Genomic DNA, 15650 nt, shown 5'->3' with positions numbered 1-15650 from the left:
GCATATTGCCAAGAGCTGAGCATTAAAAAGTTTCTGTGAAAAAAAAAGTGTTCACTGTTCATTTGAATATCATTTTATAAGTTCGTGTTCTAGTTTTTGTTGATGTACGTATCTCTTGCATGGGAACGCTGCTTCCCATCCCCACAGAAAGCCTCTTTGATTCTCGCTGACGCCAGTGTTCTCACTGGTCTAAGTCTCTGTGTCCTTTCTCCCTTCCACAGTCTCAACAGCCAGAGGGACGGCTGGGTCCAAGCCTACACGATTGCGCAAGCTACAGAGTAGTGGTGTCAGGCTTTCCCAAAACAGCAGTACTAATTTACATCTTACTCAGAATATATCAGTGTCCCAAGGATGCAGATCATGTCTCCTCCTTGGTAAATTCAGACATCTTATTTGCTGGTGTTAAAGAGATACCAAGTTGGGGGTCTTGATTTCCATTTAACATCATGAATGGTGACCATGACTTTATTCATTGCATTTCCATTGTGTGAAAAGTTTGTGAAGAAGGAAGACGGTGGAATTGGGCAGAGGGCAAAGGCAAACCAAAGTGGCCCATCAGAGTGGGCCCAAACTGGGCTAAAGTGGCCAAGGCTGACATCCAGCCTGGATCTGTCTTAGATCAGTTGCCCCTGTGCAGGCAGCTCTGCAGCTCAGACCACCCTTCCTTCCTTGAAGGTGCATCTGGGAGTCATTTTCCAGGGTCCCCCCTCAAGGCAAGTTGGAAGAGCCCTGATGAGAGCTGAGACCAGTCCTGCATTCGCCACTTTCCAGCTGTGTGACCTCAGAAAACTCCTTCTCTTCCCAGAGCCTCTCATCCTACCAGGTATCAGGGGCTGAGATGATAGCCCCTAGTGACCTGTGTGCAGTGCTTAGCAGTCCACTGGGGTTTCTGTGTCCCTCACTTCACAATCCCTTACAGTTCAACAACCAGGCAGCACCATACTTCCTGGGACAGTGCTGCTCCTGTGTGGTCCGAGGACCTGCCTGTGTCCACCAGCTGCCTGTTACTGGTTCCTGACAAGGTAAGTACAGAGTTGGAGAGGAACTGCTCAGAAACCTTTGAGCAACGTGACAGAGCAGTTCTCTGTGTAATTAAACCAATAAATGAAAATTGGATTGAACTCATTTTCTTTGTTTTCTTCATTTCTGGGTAATTTATAGTGTATTTTACAAATAGATGGGTTTCCTGATAGCTCAGGTGTAAAGATTCTGCTGGCCAATGCAGATGGCACAGGATTGATCCCTTGGTCAAGAAGATCCCCTGGAGGAGCAAATGGCAACCAAGTTAAGTATCTTGGCCTGGGGAATCCCATGGACAAAGCAGCCTGGTGGGCTACACTTCATGGGATCGCAAAGAGATGGACATGACTTAGTGATTAAATAACAACAAAGAAAAGGCCATGGCGGGTTAGAAAAAAGAAATAATACAAAAATCTGGACCTGTACCACAACATATGGAGGTGATAAGCCCACTAATCTAGGGCAACTCCAAAAAGAACATCAGACATTTTTAACACTATTTCAGGGAGGTGGCCCTTTTGATCTTTCATGACTGATATTTACTGATAAGACCAGGGTTTGATGTTTTGTTCTGTTCAGGGCCCCTTTTAAAATAACTGAGAGAAGGAATTTTCCGGCCCATCTATTTCTATTCATTCTCTCACTGGGGATATAACATGACTTTTCTGGCAAGTGTTCCACTTGTTGAAGAAGGAAACTCAGGTTAGCTCTCTGGCAGAGAGTGAGGGGAAGACATCAATCTAAAAAAAGTGCAAACTAAGCTGGTGATTGACGCAAACCTTCTCAGGTCTTTTAAATCCATTTCCAGGCATTTACAAACAGAAGGGATAAGGAAGAGCTGGCATTGGCTGTACCCTCATTTAGGGATGAAGCTGTTATAGGTGAAGACGGGAGGGAGAGAGAGTTGTGTGGGCACACAGTGCAGGTGCTGTTGGGAGTCCGTGCCTGCAGCTGGTGCCATTGCTGTTTGCAATGTACAGTTCTTCCGAGTTTGAGACCATAGTAGGCAAGGTGAGATCAGGATGCCTGAGCAGGCAGCTTTCACACTGGGACCAGGATTCTAGATACGAACCTCATCTGCATGAAGAGGTCACTGTCAGTTACATTGAGATACTCTGTGTGTAGCATCCTCCCAGAGCCCAGCATGTAGTGGGTTCTTGGGTAGTGGCTCAGGGAGCTGACTCTGCCTTGCTATGGGGTCACTAAGACAAATGCTCAGTCCAGCCTGAGGCATCCACTGCCCCTCCATCTGGTCCATGACCTGCTCCAGCTCAAGCACCTCCCAGGGCTCCTCCCAACCTGGGGATGAATTCCTGACCCCTGGACTGGAGGCAGACCCCAGACAGCAGACCAGGCATCCTCAGGGACCCCGTCTGCCCTGCCCCCTTCTATCTCAATAGAACTTCCCTGCACAAAGGCCTAAACCTCAGCCTCCTGTTCCCTAAACCTCACCTTGACCCTGACCCTCACCAGGAAGTCTCACCTACATGTGCTCTGCCCTCTCCCTCCTCTCTGCCTTTGTTCCCTCAGCAGCTCCCATGCTCCCACTTCTGCCTCCTCCTGATACCTAGTAAAGCCCAGTTCTCTGAGATGCTGAGGTTGTGTGGGGCCACTTGGCTGCTGGAGACTTGTACTGCTTATCATTTGTCCTACTAGTCAACTTCCAACAGTGTCACCTCCCAACAGTGTCACCTCAGGTGCCCTCAGTCTGATGGTCACCTTCTACTGCATCCCAGCCAGTCCTGGGCTCACAGCCGTGATTCCCACCTCTGACCTGGGCTCACACCTTACCCTACTTGGGACTCTGATGTGCGGGCATCTCAGCCTGTGTCCTCCAGGCACACTGCCTCCTGCAGCCTCCTCAGCACTGAAGTTGCCTAGTTTAATTTCTGAGGGCTCGTGGGCTATTGCTGTGGTAATGCCGACAAGATGTCTCCAGCGAAATCACCTCCTGGTGTCACATCCTCCTATTGAGTGTGGCTTGGACTTAGGGACTCGAATGCCAGTGAGAGAATAAGGTAGAACTGATGCCAAGTGACTCAGGGTTTATGTAGTAGAAGGTGTGTGCTGCTCTCTCATTCTCTCATCCTCTGTCTCTCCTTCATGACTGGCTTGCTCTGGAGAAGTCTGATGAGTGGCAACTACCAGGTAATTGACAAGCCCACAAGCAGGGCTCTGAAGCCTTCTGCCAGAAGCTTTGTGAGTGAGCTTGAGAGTGGGTCCTCCAGTCCAAATCAAGGCTCTTGTTCCCCCACACTAGAACAGGTTGGCTGCCTCATCATGAATGAACTGATTGGGAAGCCTCAGTTGCTCTCAGCCCCCAAGGCATGTAGTTGATTACCCATCCATTAATGCTCACGGTCTTTCTACCCCAAGTTAGCCCACGACAGGAGTAACTAACTGACTGTGAGCAGGACCGTTAGTTGGAGAGCTGGGGATCGGGATCATGGGGTAGTGCGGAGCTCACTTGACAAATGAGGCGAACTTGACTTACCAAATTCAGGAGATAAGGCATCCAGGGAAAGAAATCAGCAAGTCCCAAGACATGGTATGTGAGAGAGCAGAAACTCATAGAAGAACCACCGAGCCACCCATAAAAGTGAGGACATGATACCTTCTTGCTCCCTTCAGACACTAAGATCTCAGTGCTTCATTACCAAACACTGGAAAATAGCAATGGGTGGGAATTAATCTCCTTGACAAATCTTGCCTTGCCTTTGTGGCCCCACCCACCTCCTACCTCTTCCTTCTTCCCTAGTGGAAACCATCATTCTCCTTCTCAAGCCTCCTGCTCTTGATTTTCACCTCCCTTGGGAAAGAATAGCACCCACCTGGTCAGGTCAGAACAGGCCTTCATGAGATGTTGGGCACATATATGACCTGACTTCTAATTACACCTGCCCCCAACATTCCCTGTTGGCTCAGATGGTAAAGAATTCATCTGCAATGCAGGAGACCTCAGATCACCCCTGGGTTGGTAAGATCCCCTGGAGAAGGGAACAGCTTACCCACTCCAGTATTCTGGCCTGGAGAAGTCCATGGACAGAGGAGCCTGGCAGGCTTGTATCATGGGGTCCCAAAGAGTTGGACACAACTGAGTGACTTCACTTTCCCACCATTCCTCACAGGATGTAGAATGGTTAATTATCTCATTAACTCTATTCCACTCCTAAGATTCGAGGTGCACAGGTGATACTTGTTTCTCTGATAACAAAACTGAAGTTTGGAGGGGATGTGACTTGCACATGGTCACTGAAAAGGGCTAGGCCAGGCTTGGATGCGTATTTACATTCTTGAGATGGCCCTAATTCATAGTTATTAGAGTTGTTAGTTTCTGTGGTAAGGAAAATTATTTTCCCACACCAGGTGTTAGAGCTCAATAGTACTGGCCCTATACTACCATCCTGTCCCCTCACTTATGATGTGTGTTGCTGAGCAGTGGGCCAGAATATCTGTCATCAGAGACATGTCCCCATCTGCCTTGCTTGCAGACATATAGGCCCATTCACTCCTCATGTTCCGTCTCTGGATGGTCTGTCTCTACATAGGCTTCCCATTGTCTCCCACAGAATAGGGCAGAGGTGGTAAGTTAGAGCTGACATGTCAGGGAGGAAGAGGTAACTTACCATTCTCTGGCTCATCTGATCCACCATCTGGGAAGGGGAAACATGTCAGCAGGGCCAGGTTGGGATTAAATGGGAGGCTTGACTAGTGCTCCTAGTCGGGGTGTAGGGTGGAGGAAAAGAAGAAGGCTGAAACAGAATCCTTTCACTCATAAACTGACATTATGGAGCTCCCTTTTGTGTCAAGCTCAAGGTTTAAGTTACAAAGGATGAGTAGGGTCTATCTCACGGAGCTCTCCACTCATGTGATATCAGAGCTGAGGTCAGAGTTCACCTTACTCACTCAGGAAAACAGAGACTCAGAAGAAGGATGAAGAGGTCTGCGTGTGGTCATTTAGCCAGTGATAGACCTGAAGTCTCCTTCCCCATCTCATGGGCCCCTCTGGATGCCAACCTGGGGCGCAGATGATTCAGAAACTCAAAGGTGCCTGGATGAATCATGAGGTTGTGGCCTGGCCTTCCTCTCGAGCTCTGGGAGGGAGGAGGGGGGACAGGAAGGATGCAGATTGCAGGAGCTTCTAGGAGAAGCCCTGCACTTGCTGTCTGTCTGTGCTGTCACTCAAGACAGGAAGAGAAACCTGCTCACTGGAGCTGCTCTTTGTCCCGCTCAGTGAGTGACAGGATCACAAAGGACAGACACACAGGCATCATTCTCTCCCAGGATCTCTCCCATTTCTCAGGTGGGCAGACAATGAAGAGGACCCATTACACAGGAGTCACAGCAGAAGAGTAAATCACTAATACCAGAATCTGGTCTCCTCTCCCAGGAGCCAGCTCTGACCCAAGGCCTGGTGTGGGGTGGAGTTTCAGAGGTCAGTGAAAGCTCTGGAGATGTGTTCAACAGACACCCCCACGAAGCCTTCTGGGATCACAGCACCTCCCTCCATCCTCCCTAATGCCTGCCCTGCATTTTAGAGGAGCCCCTCTTCTGGGAGGCCCTCAGTAGATCTCCAAGTCTTGGTTTCTGGGGGCATTGTGCCTGAGGTTGTGGGCTTCAAGGACATTTTCCAGCTCCTTCATGTAGCTCTGGTACAGCCTGTCCACCTCCTCCTGGGAGGGATATGGTGTCTTCTGCACCTCGATGGGCTTCCCCACTGCAAGACACAGAGGTGAGTCATGACCCAGAGCAGGAACGACTGAAGGCACAGGCGCCCTTGGTTTTCCTACTACAATGGTCATCTGAGCAGGTAAGCACTCTTTCTCCCTCCTTTTCAATTCTATTAGGTCAACCTCAAGATTCTGATATATCAACAATACAGCCAGCAGGGATTTGCACGCATTCAGTTTCAGTTCAGTCGCTTAGTTCTGTCAGATTCTTTGCAACCCATAGCCTGCAGCATGCCCCGCTTCCCTGTCCATCACCAACTCCCAGAGACCACTCAAACTCATGTCCATTGCAGCGGTGATGCCATCCCACCATCTCATCCTCTGTTGTCCCCATGTCTTCCTGCCTTCAATCTTTCCCAGCATCAGGGTCTTTTCCAAGGTGTCAGCTCTTTGCATCAGGTGGCCAAAGTATTGGAGTTTCAGCTTCAGCATCACCCCTTCCAATGAATATTCAGGACTGATTTCCTTTAGGATGGACTGGTTGGATCTCCTTGTTGTCCAAGGGACTCTCAAGAGTCTTCTCTAACAACACCACAGTTCAAAAGCATCATTTCTTTGGTGCTCAGCTTCCTTTATGGTCCAACTCTCACAAACATACATGACTACTGGGAAAATCAAGCTTTGACGAGATGGACCTTTGTTGGGAAAGTAATGTCTTTGCTTTTTAATACACTGACTAGGTTGGTCATAGCTTTTCTTCCAATGAGAAAGTGTCTTTTAATTTCATGGCTGCAGTCACCATCTGCAGTGACTTTGGAACCCCAAAAAATAATCTCTTATTGTTTCCAATGTTTCCCCATCTATTTGCCATGAAGTGATGGAACCGGATGTCATGATCTTAGTTTCTGAAATGAGTTTTCAGCCAACTTTTTCACTCTCTTTCACTTTCATCAAGAGGCTCCTTAGCTCTTTGCTTTCTGCCATAAGTGTGGTGTCATCTACATATCTGAGGTTATTGATATTTCTCCTGGCAATCTTGATTCCAGTTTGTACTTCATTTAGTCCAGTATCTTATGATGTATTCTACATAGAAGCTAAATAATAAACAGCCTTGATGTACTCCTTTCCCAATTTGGAACCAGTTTGTTGTTCCATGTCCAGTTCTAACTTGCTTCTTGACCTGCATACAAGTTTCTCAAGAGGCAGGTCAGGTGGTCTGGTATCCCCATCTCTTCAAGACTTTTCCACAGTTTGTTGTGATCCACACAGTCAAAGGCTTTGGCATAGTCAATAAAGCAGAAGTAGATGTTTTTCTGGAACTCTCTTGCTTTTTCGATGGTCCAACAGATGTCGGCAATTTGATCTCTGGTTCCTCTGCCTTTTCTAAAACCAGCTTGAACATTTGGAAGTTCACAGTTCACGTATGTTCACGTACTGTTGAAGCCTGGCTTGGAGAATTTTTGGCATTTCTTTGCTAGCCTATGAGATGAGCATGTGCATGCAATATCTCTTCTGTCATCCTAACAATCCTAGGAAGAGAGACCTGCTATTATTCCTGTTTGACTGCTGAGGAAATGAGGCTTAGGATGATTGAGTAACTTGTTTAAGGTCACATAGCCAGGAGCAATCAGTATCATGGTATAAGCCTTGGGGATGTGCTCTTAGCCTCAAGGGAAAGGTGGATCTGGGAGTCTCAGACGCCCTGATTTGAAGAAACTGTGTCTGTGGGAGGAGGTGGATCAGAAAGCAGCTGCCATGTCTTCTTCTCTTGGGAATGGTCCTGAGACAGCAGCACTATAAACATACATGAGAATATCACCTCGTAATGCAAAGAAAGTTTGGTAGTTGGTTTGCCTATACTCAACTAAGAAATGACTGTGTGAGCAGGAATGAACAGCTCTATTAGTTCTGCCATTGGAAACTACTTGGGAAGAGCATGGGAAGATGGCGGAGGAATAGGACGGGGCGGCCACTTTTCCCCCAACAAAATCAACAAAAGAACATTTGAACGCTGAGTAAATCCCACAAAAAACCTTCTGAATACCGGCAGAGGACATCAGGCACTCAGAAAAGCAGCCCATAGTCGTCGAAAGGAAGGAGGAAATAGATAAAAAGATAAAAAGAGAGACAAAAGAGGGAGGGATGGAGCTCCCTCCTGGGAGGGGGGCTTAAAAAGAAAAAAAAAGAGAGAGAGAGAAGTTTCCAAACACCTGGAAACACTGGCGAGTGGAACCTCAGAGGGCCGCATAACTGGGAGACAAAAGACATAAATAATTAAAACTCACAGACTAAGTGCCCAGAGGAAACTCTCAGCAGAGAAGCGGTGCAGACGCCCGCGCCCCTCACTAGCAGGCGGGGGCTGGGCAGGGCGGCTTGGGCAGCAGCGCTTAGAGGGAGAACGGCTGTGCACTTGGAGGGAGAACCGGCGGCTGCGCTTAGAGGGAGAACCGGCGCCCGCGCTTAGAGGGAGAACCGGCTGCGGCGTTTAGAGGGAGAACCGGCTGCGGCGCTTAGAGGGAGAATGACTGTGCGCTTGGAGGGAGAACCGGCGGCTGCGCTTAGAGGAGAATGGCTGCGTGCTTTCATTTTCGCATTCATGCATTGAACAAGGAAATGGCAACCCACTCCAGTGTTCTTCCCTGGAGAATCCCAGGGATGGGGGAGCCTGCTGGGCTGCTTTCTATGGGGTTGCACAGAGTTGGACACAACTAAAGCAACTTAGCAGCAGCAGGCCTAATTTCAAACTCGCATTTTCCCACTGCACCAGATTGCTTACTCACTTGCATCTTCCCCCTCCACCTCACTCTCTGGCTGTATTCACCAGGTGCTCAATAAATGCCTGATGGAGATATGACAGGATGAACTCTTTCTGGTATCCATTCTTTAGAACCCCAGAGAAAAGGTTTTCTGTCTACCCAGCCTACTTCCTGTCTACCCCCAGCCCATCTATTCATAGATAAATCCCACCACATTCCTCCTTTAGTTAAAATTGCCCCGTGACTTCCTATAACTTTGAGGCTCAGCTCAAGCAGCTCAGCCTGAACTCATGCTCCCCAATGGTGGCCCAACCCTCTCTTGTTCCAGTCTCACTCACCACATGCACCTCATGTTCCAACTGTAAGGTCGGACCCTGGTGGCCTTCTTGGCTTCCCCTTCCCGGTGGCTATCTTGGCTCCTTCTTCCCCTCTCCATCCCCTGCTGGAGGGAAAAAGTCCCGCCAAACCGCTGAGGAATTCCTGACGTAATAACCCTCTGCAGAGATCTATCCCGCCCTTCCTGACCTCCAGAGTGACCAACCCGGTCTAGCTGACCACTCACAATCTCGCATTCCCGAGCTTTACCTTATCTTAGGCCTGTCCAGGTTATATGATGCCACTTCCTGCCCCGAAGGCATAAAAATCGCACCCTGCCTTTGTTCGGGGCAGAACTCCTCGTGGCCATTCTTGCGGTCAGTGGATTCTGCCCTGGAGTGCACTGCCAATAAAGCCTGTTACTTTCCCTTGGTGTCTGGGTTATTTCCCTACAGCTTGAGACGCCTGTTTCCGCGACCTTACACCAGCTACACAAAACTGCTCAGCTGATACCACTTCCTGAGCTCTAGATTTTGCTGAGCTCTTTCCTTTGCTGCCAGGCCCTGTCTTGCAGAAGGAAGGAAGGAGGAAGAGGACAACTCGTGCCTGGACTGTTCATCAGGACTGCAGCAGGGCTAGAAACAGCCCCAGTGAGCAACTCCTCCCACACTTATGATTCTGAGTCCCTTTCACAGATGAATCCCTGCTTTGACTCCGAGTCAGGTGGTCTGTGGATCTGTCTTTAATCTCATGCCAATGGAGCCTCACTGTTAGAGAATGTTGCATCTTCTCTGTTCCATTCCCTCCACTCAGCACCCTGTGCTTATACTCTTAAAGAAGTTCATTCTCCACGTGAAGTAGGGTAAACCGGGCCTGTCATTCATAGCCTACCTCCTGGAGAAGGGGACTTTTGACCCAGTCTGAATAGTGCATGTGTGGGTGCCAAGTTGCTTCAGTTGTGTCTGACTCTTTGCAACTGTATAGGCTATAGCCAGCCAGGCTCCTCTGTCTGTGGGATTCTCCAGCAAGAATACTGGAAGGACTTGCCATGCCCTCCTCCAGGGTATCTTCCCAACCCAGGGATAGAACCCATACCTCCTATGGCTCCTGCATTGCAGGCACATTCTTACAGCTGAGCGACTGGGAAGCCCAGTCTGAATAGTAGTCCAATGCATAAGCCAAAGCAGGTCAGGGCTCACAGAGGCTCTTTCTACAGAGTACCTACAGTGCCAGGTGCCAGCGGCACAGACGTGTAAAACAGACAGGAATTCCTGCCCTCGTGCTGTTGAATTCAGTGTTGTGTTTGGGGCACTTTATTTTATCCTTTCAATTTTTATGGTGGTAAAATACCTTTAACAAAATACTTTTCATTGAAATGACTTTGGTATTTTAGTGTTGTTTTACAGTTTTCTTTGAGTATAGTTCATTTACAATGTTGTAGTAGTTTCAGGTGTATAGAGAGGTAAATCTGTTATACACATACATATATCCACTCTGTTTTTGTCTAATTCTTTTCCTATATAGACCATTACAGAGCACTGAGTAGAGATCCCTGTGCTATCCAGGAGGTTCTTATTGTCATCTATTGTATATATAGTAGTGTTCTTTGTCCATCTATATCTCCCAATTTATCCTTCTCCCTTAGCCCCTGGTAGCTATAAGTTTTTTTCTCTACTTCTGTTTTGTAAGTAAGTGCATTAGTATACCTTTTTTCGATTGTGCATATAAGTGATATCATGTGATATTAGTCTTTCTCTGACTATCTTCACTCAGTTTGACAATCTCAAGGTCTATATATGCTACTGGAAATGGAATTAATTTGTTCATATTTTATGACTGAGTAATATTCCATTATCATAATACCACATCATCTATATCCATTACTCAAAGGATAGGTAGGTGACTTCGATGTCCTAACTATTTTAAATGTGTTTTATGAACATTGGGGTGCTTTTATCTTTTCAAATTATGGGCTCATGACAGAGACCTTATGGAGAACAGTATGGAGATTCCTTTCTGATTGATAGAGTGCCTGATGAACTCTGGACGGAGGTTCGTGACATTGTACAGGAGACAGGGACCAAGACCATCCCCATGGAAAAGAAATGCAAAAGAGCGAAATGGCTGTCTGAGGAGGCCTTACAAATAGCTGTGAAAAGAAGAGAGGTGAAAAGCAAAGGAGGAAAGGAAAGATATAAGCATCTGAATGCAGAGTTCCAAAGAATAGCAAGGAGAGATAAGAAAGCCTTCCTCAGTGATCAATGCAAAGAAATAGAGGAAAACAACAGAATAGGAAAAACAAGAGACCTCTTCAAGAAAATTAGAGATTCCAAGGGAACATTTCATGCAAAGATGGGCTCGATAAAGGACAGAAATTGTGTGGACCTAACAGAAGCAGGAGATATTAAGAAGAGGTGGCAGGAATACACAGAAGAACTGTACAAAAAAGATCTTCACGACCAAGATAGTCACGATAACGTGATCACTGACCTAGAGCCAGACATCTTGGAATGTGAAGTCAAGTGGGCCTTAGAAAGCATCACTACGAACAAAGCTAGTGGAGGTGATGGAATTCCACTTGAGCTATTTCAAGTCTTGAAAGATGATGCTGTGAAAGGGCTGCACTCAATATGCCAGCAGATTTGGAAAACTCAGCAGTGGCCATAGGACTGGAAGAGGTCAGTCTTCATTCCAATCCCAAAGAAAGGCAATGCCAAAGAATGCTCAAACTACCGCACAATTGCACTCATCTCACACGCTAGTAAAGTCATGCTCAAAATTCTCCAAGCCAGACTTCAGCAGTATGTAAACCGTGAACTCCCAGATGTTCAAGCAGGTTTTAGAAAAGTCAGAGGCACCAGAGATCAAATTGCCAACATCCGCTGGATCATGGAGAAAGCAAGAGAGTTTCAGAAAAACATCTATTTCTGCTTCATTGACTATGCCAAAGCCTTTGACTGTGTGGATCACAATAAACTGTGGAACATTCTGAAAGAGATGGGAATCCCAGACCACCTGACCTGTCTCTTGAGAAACCTGTATGCAGGTCAGGAAGCAACAGTTAGAACTGGACATGGAACAACAGACTGGTTCCAAATAGGAAAAGGTGTACGTTAAGGTTGTATATTGTCACCCTGCTTATTTAACTTATATGCAGAGTACATCATGAGGAACACTGGGCTGGAAGAAGCACAAGCTGGAATCAAGATTGCTGGGAGAAATATCAGTAACCTCAGATATGCAGATGACACTACCCTTATGGCAGAAAGTGAAGAGGAACTCAAAAGCCTCTTGATGAAAGTGAAAGAGGAGAGTGAAAAGGTTGGCTTGAAGCTCAACATTCAGAAAACGAAGATCATGGCATCTGGTCCCATCACTTCATGGGAAATAGATGGAAAAACAGTGGAAACAGTGTCAGACTTTATTTTCTGGGGCTCCAAAATCATTGCAGATGCTGATTGCAGGCATGAAATTAAAAGACACTTACTCCTTGGAAGGAAAGTTATGACCAACCAAGATAGTATATTAAAAAGCAGAGACATTACTTTGCCAACCAAGGTCCGTCTAGTCAAGGCAATGGTTTTTCCCGTGGTCATGTATGGATGTGAGAGTTGGACTGTGAAGAAAGCTGATTGCCGAAGAATCGATGCTTTTGAACTGTGGTGTTGGAGAAGACTCTTGAGAGTCCCTTATACTGCAAGGAGATCCAACCAGTCTATTCTAAAGGAGATCAATCCTGGGTGTTCATTGGAGGGACTGATGCTAAAGCTGAAACTGCAATACTTTGGCCACCTCATGTGGCGAGTTGACTCACTGGAAAAGACTCTGATGCTGGGAAAGGTTGGGGGCGGGAGGAGAAGGGGACGACCGAGAATGAGATGGCTGGATGGCATCACCGACTCTGTAGACATGAGTTTGAGTGAACTCCGGGAGTTGGTGATGGACAGGGAGGCCTGGAGTGCTGTGATTCATGGCGTCACGGAGAGTCGGACACGACTGAGCGACTGAACTGAACTGAACTGATGGAGATTCCTTGTAAATCTAAACTAGAGTAACCATAGGACCCAGCAATCTTGTTCCTGGGCATATACTCAAAATGATTTTTGAGAGACAATTTGGCAGCAATAAATTAATTCACAACTGTTGTATACTAGCCTGTATCTCAGAATTCTTTTCATCTTCCTAAACTGAACCTCTGTACCCATGAAACAGAAATTCCCATCCAGGTTGAGAGAAGAAAACCAAGTTGTTAATAGCAGTTACTTGTAGGATAGGATTTGGTGGAAGTCTTTCACTTTCAGAACACACATTTTGTTTGGATGTGCTAAAATAGTATGTATTTGTTTTTTAGTCAGAAATAAAGAACTTAAAAGCACTGGCATTTCCACTTGATTAGATAGAACTACCCACGTTTAAACATCTCCTTCACTCTGGGCTCACCCTTTAGCCCTGTCAGCAGGCTAAATCCTAACTCGGGTGTATTTTCCAATTCCTGAAGAAAGGAAACCCCTTTTTGCCCCTCATAACACCAAGAAGGAAAAAATGTAATATTCCACTTTCCTGAAACCCAGAGAAGATATCCAGATTGGATAAACTCACATAGAAAACTAGTAGGATGAGTGGTGGTTTCAACTCTACTATCATGTCCATATGATGCTCCCAAGATTTATTCATTCAGCAAACATTTATCAACATCAACTCTTCTCGGAGATGGAGATGCAGATGAGAACAAGACCAACTATTTGAAAGAAGCTTACCTTCCTGCGTGAGTTTGTGAATTATAGAGAAGAGGAAAGAAACAGATTAAACAAGTAACCCACTGGAAACTATTTCTTTCTGGGATCGGAGTCTTCAGTGACATCCCAGTCTTCAGTGACCTTCCTGGCCACTTCATCCCTCCCCAATCACCGGCTCTACGCCCAACGTGAACGAGCTTGTCACTATATTTGCAGTGTTTACTGACCCCCAGAAACCCTTACTTTCATGCCAGCCTGTGCATTCTGCCCTGTAGACTCATCTCCTACTATCACTGGAGAAGAGCCCCTTCTCTCCACCCACTGCCAGTCTCACTTGACCAGAACCAAGTAAACCTTTTTGAATCATAAATATTTCAGACATTTGGGCTCAAGAGGCAACTTGAAGTATATTGCATAGGCACAACATTATTTAAAATGCAAGCATTTAAAATGGAAAAACCATTCTTCGTTCACGGGCTCTACAAATACAGAAACAATCAGGGGGCTGGTTTTGGCCCCTGAGTCTACATGTTGAACCCCTTTGTAGATTGTGACCTTGTAATCAAGCAGGACCTATGCAGCCCTCCTGGGAAAGATCCCTCATGTTCTCTACCTGCCTCTTACTTGTTGAAAATCTTCAGCTTCCTAAGCCTTCACCAAATTTCAAAAATAAAATTGTTGAGAGAAATCATAAACACAGAAAGAAAGGAAAACAGTCAAGCAAGAAAAAGAAGTAAGAATTTAACAATTCCACAGATTCAAAGATTTTAGTTTGTTCCTGACACCCGAAGATAATACTAAGACTCATCTTTGAGAAGTTTTGCAGAAACTGAACCCCCAGCAGGTAAAGGAAGTTGCTCACCAGCCCATAGACCTCAGACAAGGAAAAACCAGAAGGTTGATGATGGTGGCTCCCAGTTACCTCACCACCAAGTAATCAGATGACTCTCTAGGAGCTGATCATGTGCCCAGAAACTCTACCTCACAAAGTCTCTAGACCCTGTTCCCTGGTAATCAAAGGAGTTTCAGGCATTTTGAGCCTTAGTTCCCTGGATTCCTTCCTTGGCCCCTCCTATAAAGCCTGCAGTTTGTTTCACCACAAGCCACTGTCAGTTTAAGAGCATTACCTTGTTCCCACGAGCAGAGTCAAATCTGATTTGCTAACAACTGCTCCCTGTCATCTGTCTCCCCCAACACCCCAACACAGAAGATCCCTAAATTTCAGCTTGTCACCCACAGGTTGGACCTTGTCATTCCTGTACCTAAAGCCCTCCTGGGGATCCCCTTGTCCTTGAGATAAGGGCCAAAGTACAAACTGCTGTTCCTGGCATCAGAGGGTCCGGATGCCTTTTATAGCTGCCCTCTTCTAGCTCCAGGCCCAAGGTTACTTGACTCTCTATCCTCCTCTGGACACTCCCAGGTCCCAGGCTGGGCTGAACTGGGCATGGACAGTCAGACACACTCCTGATGGCAAAGTTCTCCCAAGGCCATGTAAGCAAGATGTCTCTCACCCCAGGTGATCTCCAGGCACTAAGTTCAGCATCCACCTTAGGATCTGTATCTTTCCCCATCAATGCACCATGTGCACCTAAAGCGGCAGGTGCCCATGGCCTCCCAAACCCATCTCAGCTTTCCTTTTGCAGGGCCAAGAAAGAGATCAACTGCAGGACCGCGAAGGTCTGCAGCCTGCGTTCCAGTGGCAAAAACAAAGATGCAAACTCCACCATGCTGATTCCTTTGCTTCCTCTGGAGGCTTCTCTGAGCTCTGCTGTGGTCTGAGACACCTCCTGGGTTTTTTTGCTGCCAGAGGTTGCGAAGCATTTGTGGGGGCTGGGGTGTTCTTCTGGTGTATCCAGCCAGCCCTAGAATCTCATTGCACCTACCCTGGCAGAGACCAGTATCCTAGGTGAAAACTTTTAATTCACCTGGCCTGGATAAACTTATAACAGAGATAGAGAAGTGCAATGGACTCTTCAGGCAATACATTATCTACCATATCATCTTTGTTCAAATCTTGCCCATTACTTGGCAAGTGAATCAGCGAGTATAGGGCAATCTTGCCCTCTTCCCAGCTACTCAACTACTTGGCTAAATTATTGTCTCCTTTCACCTGCCAGGTTCATGGTTCCCCTTTACAAATAATCAGTACCAGC

The sequence above is a fragment of the Moschus berezovskii genome, chromosome 14, assembly GCF_049115385.1.
Source record: "Moschus berezovskii isolate FMDL1 chromosome 14, NW_MosBer_1.0, whole genome shotgun sequence".
NCBI classification, from domain to species: Eukaryota; Metazoa; Chordata; class Mammalia; order Artiodactyla; family Moschidae; genus Moschus; species Moschus berezovskii.
The sequence above is the reverse complement of the archived record's forward strand: the minus strand, read 5'-3'. Positions refer to the sequence as shown.